The sequence below is a fragment of the Octopus bimaculoides genome, chromosome 6 (genome assembly GCF_046866305.1).
Source record: "Octopus bimaculoides isolate indiv1 chromosome 6, ASM4686630v1, whole genome shotgun sequence".
NCBI classification, from domain to species: domain Eukaryota; kingdom Metazoa; phylum Mollusca; class Cephalopoda; order Octopoda; family Octopodidae; genus Octopus; species Octopus bimaculoides.
In genome coordinates this window covers 38,657,009-38,663,105 of record NC_142933.1, presented here as the reverse complement: position 1 = coordinate 38,663,105, position 6,097 = coordinate 38,657,009, and positions in this window count along the sequence as shown.

Below are 6,097 nucleotides of genomic sequence, written 5' to 3'. Positions count from 1 at the left end.
ATCCAAATATTGGTGAAATAGCTTTACTAGTTTAAGTAACAGTAGATTAAAGCAGACGGTTAGCTTTTGCGTTAACAAAGCATATATTATTTTAATGAAAAGGATACCTAAGCAAGTTAAAGATATTCCAATGGGTGGTATTTATTAGCGGATACATATTTAGCTTTATACCGAATGAAAATAATTGGTTGAGTTAAATAACTTGGTGGTTGCTGCAGATATATCGATATTTTTATTCTTAACTACAGTTATGCTGAATATTTACTTGGGAAAATAAATCCCAAAAATCTCGCGGCATATAGAAACGGTGACTCAGTAAATGAGCCACCATTTCTATTCTATTGAGGTACGTAAAATAAATTGTGAGATAAAATGGTTGTCACTAGTATTTAAAATAAAATTGATAACTTTACGTTTTGTATACCATCCTTACACTGAGTCCTATGTAGAACTCCTCAAAGAGTAGGATATAGTGTACTCCCCAGTCAAGTTATTAGATACAGTAGAATTATGTATTTTAGGAAAGAATTTTAAAAAAGGTTGATGATGCTTGTGGAAAAATAAAATTACGTTAGGAAAATATTAGTTAAATGTTTCAAATGTTACTAGTGAAGAGACCGAGAAATTTTAAGAATTTTTGGAAATATTTTTAGTTTATAACTTGACATAGATCTACGAAATGATTAGTTTTATTTAATGTTGTAATGTCATTATTTCACAGTTTATCGACAGGTGTTGGAGTGAGATAGGCAAGCGAGTTTATAAATGATAGGAAAGCTTGGATAGTGTTTGTGGACGGATGAATAAATTGATGTTGCTCAAAGGGGTACGGGACCAGCATGATGCGGCGGGGGTAAACCAGCATGATGCGGCGGGGGTAAACCAGCATGATGTGGCGGGGGTAAACCAGCATATGCTGTCGGATCCCGCTGCTGATATCGGTGATTGCGTTCTATGCCTTGACCCGCGCTTAGGACGGGGTTCGCCTCTTTGAGCTGAGAAATGAATTGAATGCTTGGTGTGTGTCTTGTTGCGACTACCCCCTCCTAAAAAAATGGGGAATAGGCCTGGGTATAGATATAATAATTTAAAGTTCTATAATTGTTGGCGTGGGTATGTCCATTTTGAGGGAATTTTCTGTTTTCTGTAGTAATTTTTAAAAGTTTCAACGCCTAGAAGCTCTGGGCATGAGACGATTTATGCTTGAAATTTAATGAGGCTTGTATTTGTGACAATACACAGGTGAATATGTAATGGATATTACACAAATGTTTCGCTCATGCTTCTTCTCCAGAAAATATCTTGACAACCTTTAAGTCCCTAACGCTGTTGATATCACCGGATTGAATGGTGCTCAAAACCATTAAATCTGTTAGGCAGCTGATGATGGATATAAACGTTTTATGGGCCTGTTGACTGTCAACCTTTTGTTGTTTGTTTCATCGTGGTTTGAATTTTCTTTTTCTTTAGCAGAGCCTAAACAAATGTAACTTCTCATACACAACGTTTTATAGATAGATAGATAGATAGATAGATAGATAGATAGATAGATAGATAGACAATCTCACACAAAAAACTTCCTCATATATACAGATCTAATATTTGAAACCAGTGAAATTATGAATATTTTTTTTTTTTTTTGTTTTTTTTCATTTCATTGAAAGGAATATAAACATAAAAAGCTTGAAGCTTACCGAGGTTGCAAGAGATTTGAATGAATTACCAACCTGGATGAAGAATACAATTGATGTTGCCCAGAACAAAAACCTTCTCTAGCGATTAAAGTGAAAAATGTATTTGTTACTAAGTAAATATCATGATGTTCAGGTAGGTTCATTGTTAATCACAACTCATTTACATATTTTAATTTTGTTCTACATAATTTATAAAACATCAATACACCATGTTGCTTTTATAATAAAATCTCATTAAAAACGTTAAATTATTCTGTTTAATAAATAATTCATTAACTTTGGCTCATATTTTACGCAAGTTGTAGCTATACTAATTTAATATCTTTTCGTTAATTATAATTTGAAATTTGCCCGACTGTTTCACTGAATGGACGATAGCTGCTTATCTTTTTCGTGTCTTTCTCGTTCCCGTTCTGCCAATCTGCCATCAGTCTGACATTCTCTCTCTCTCTCTCTCTCTCTCTCTCTCTCTCTCTCTCCCTCTCTCACTCTCTCTCTCTCTCTCACTCCCTCTCTCTCTCCCTCTCTCTCTCCCTTTCTCACTCCCTCTCTCTCTCCCTCTCTCACTCCCTCTCTCTCCCTCTCTCCCTCTGTATCTATCTATTTATTTATCTAACTACCTGTCTACCCACCTATCTATCTATCTATCTATCTATCTATCTATCTATCTATCTATCTATCTATTCAACGTTACAATACTGTCCTACTCTTCCCTTCCATTTCTCTTTGCACGGGACAAATGTTCCTCGGATCTTGTTCAAAACGGGGGCACCAGTATTTTCTTAACGAAACACTTTGAAACTTGGGACACTGGTAGAATGTGTCATATAAAGCATCTTTTTCTCTTAGTCTTCTTAACAAAAAAACGTACATCGCAAGTTATTTCATGTTAAAGTTGTCGTATTTCTGTAATTTCAACCAATGACTGAGATCCATTCAGCCGAAGACATTAACTGCTGACTATGTAAACAAACGATTCTCGCAGTGATAAAATTATTATTTCCTTGTCAACAAATGGCTGAAGCATATTGGCAATAGCTAATAAACCTTTCTATTATAGGCACAAGGCATGGTTTTTGAGGGAAGGAGCAAGTCAATTAGGGTTAGGGTTAGGTTTAGGGAAAACGAACACACGTGTGTTGCCTCTGCAAAATGTCAGAAGTAATGGAGATTAAATACGCTTTACACTGCTGAAAGTGCCAAAGGAGTAAGTGTAAACAGCTGAATACTTGTCAGTGATTGGTTGAAATTATCGAAATAAGACAATTTTTTACATGAAATAAATCCGAATACAAAATTTTTTTTCTGTTCTATAACACAAAATAGATAAGTATACGAAGTTTGAAAGTCTTTCGGTACCAAAAACACTACATAAAACATAAATGAAAACTGGTGCCCCCGTTTTGAACAAGATCCTGTTCCTCTTTCTACGTTTCTATAGTGTAACAGAAAGATAGATATCAGCAAATATAAGGAGTCATGTGATTTAGCATTCCTTGCATCTCTGCTACACACACACACACACACACACGCACATGTATATACTTGATTCATATATGTTTTGAGCACAGAATATTCCTTCTTACTCGTTGTGTAACGATAAATAATTGACAGTTTCTGATATTTAGAGATACAACATTAGTTTAATGAAGATATGTAACAAAGACAAACACCTCTGGTAAATGATTGCAAAAAAAGTAATGGACCAGGCCCTATTACCGTAAACCGAATACGCTATTTTGTTCCTACATGCATACATACATACATACATACATGCATTCATTCATTCATTCATACATACATACATACATACGCGCGCGCACACACGCATATAGATAGATAGATAGATAGATAGATAGATAGATAGATAGATAGATAGATAGATAGACAGACAGACAGACAGACAGACAGACAGACAGACAGACAGACAGATAGATAGATAGATAGATAGATAGATAGATAGATAGATAGATAGATAGATATGTTTCTTTATTAGCCACACAGGGCTCAACATAGAGGGGACAAAATACAAATGTAGAGTTTTTCTTTTCGAGGGGGGCGAAAACAGCAGAAAAAAAAAAGTGGGGACAACGATGAAAAAAAAAAAAAAACATCGCAAAACGTTTGGGGTATTTACAAAAAATACAAAATAATACAGAAAATTCCCAATAAATGGGGAGGTTATCCGTGGAAAGAAAAACCTACGAAAAGACCACGGTAACCTCGGTCCTTAGTGTCACAATTTGTTAAATAAAATTTCTTTTATTTATGCAAGAAACGTAAGTAGCTCTCTGTTTACATAATTTTAAACGTTTTATAGAATCATGGTCAAGGTGGCTTCGTCGGTCATACGTGCCATTCTTGCTACATGTATCCATCTTTTTTCGAAACATTTGCTAGACAACACTTGCCTCTCTATTTTCACATTCCTTTTCAAGTGATACTTGAAAAAGTTGATGAGAGATTGACCAGAGAGGAAAGTGTTTGTCTCTGATCCTTTCAGACGCGTCCACCAGATGCATTCTTTCGCCATAGCCACAAGTACGATAAATACAGCTCTTCCTTCCCGTTTAAAGGAAGGAAGCGTGACGATATTGACGATAGACTCGGTTGATAAACCGACTCGTCCCACACGTGACAGCAGTCGTTCGACATAAGCCCACAGCTCCGAAATGGTTGGACACTGCACGAATTCGTGCAGAACGGTTTCGTCGCTCTGACCGCATCTCGGGCAGGTCGGCCCCGCATTTCGCGAGCCGTGTCTATAGAGCTTATCCCGAACGGGTAGCGCTTCTCGGTAGCATTGCCAGGCCAGCGATCTCTGGAAGTTGTCCATAGGTCCCGGCCCGAAAGTCGTCCTGAACAGGCGGGTCACGTATTCCTCGTCGACGCCCAGGTTCGCCCCGAGATCGTCGTCGTACCTGCCCTCCACTAATCCCCTATAGAATGACTTCGTTGTGATGCAGCCGCTCAAGGTCGACCCGGGACGGCAAAGTTGTTGCAGAGCAACGCGACACTCTCGGTGCCTTTCGCCATTCCTCGGCCTCTTTTTGATCCACGACTGCAGTTCGGTCATGGAGACGAGCTGCGGGAAAGCGCGTCGCACAAACGGCGACCACACCTGCTCACCGTCGTCTACGTAGAGCCGGAGATGTCGCAGTCTCAGCGCATGTCTGCGCATCATCAACCACGGCATGCCCAGCCCTCCTTTTAGCGGGTGTTGGCAACAAACGGATCGCCTCACCATCGGAACGCTTCCTTTCCACAAAAAGCGGAAGAGGATGCGCTCCATTTCGGTGATGGCGCGATCGGGACAAGGCACGACGGTCAGGCGGTATTCGATGACGGACGCGATGTACGCGTTCGCCACCTCCGCCCTATCTTTTAGGGACAGCTTCCTCTCGGACCATTGCCGCCAGAGTGGCCACCCTACTCGTTATCTCGTCCCAGTTCTTCTCCGTTTGCAGGTCCGGACCGAACCAGACTTCGAGCAACTTGACCGGACCGTCCGTCCAGCGTCCCACTACTGAGGCGCTGCCGGACGGTATGGGCTTGCTTCTCCAGGTGCCGAGCAGCAAACCCACCGACTTATCCCGGTTGATTTTCGCTCCCGTCACCGCTTCGTAGTCTTTCAGCGTCTCGCCGACAAGCTCGATGTGCTCGTGGCTAGACGCTATGACGGTGACGTCGTCCGCGTATGCCGACACGCTCGTCCCGCACCCCAGTTCTCGCGGGATGCCCCTCAGCGTCGCCAGCTTCTGCAGTAGTGGCTCGAGAGTCAATACGTACAGGAGCGGCAACAGGGGGCATCCCTGACGAACCGAACGTGCAATGTCGAAGGGTCCCGATAGACGTCCATTGACGCGAACAACCGAACGGGTGCCTGTGTACAAGATAGCCATCCAGCCGCGGAAAACGGGACCGAAGCCGGCCGCTTCGACGACGGCCTCCAAGTATCGATGGTCTACCCTATCAAAAGCTTTGGATTGATCCAAATTGATCAGGGCCCCACCCATGCCAGGTTCCTTAACTACCCTCTCTATGATGTAGCGCATCAGATGGAGGTTGTCATGGATGCTCCGGCCCGGCACGGCGCACGTCTGCTCCGTGCCGACCAGTTTCTCGATGACAAGCGCCAACCGCTTGGCTAATACCTTGGCCATAATTTTCAAGTCTGCATTGAGCAGAGTGATGGGCCTAAAGTTATCTATGGCGTCCCCCTTGTTTGGATCTTTCTTCAGCAGCGTTACCGCTCCTCGGCTCACAAAACCGGGAATGCTCCCGTTCTGCTGCCAGTTGCAGTACACGGCCGCCAAGACGTCTCCAAACAAGTCTGGCATACAGTTGTAAAGCTCGTAGGGCAGACCATCCAAACCCGGAGTTTGTCCGTCGAGCAACCCGCC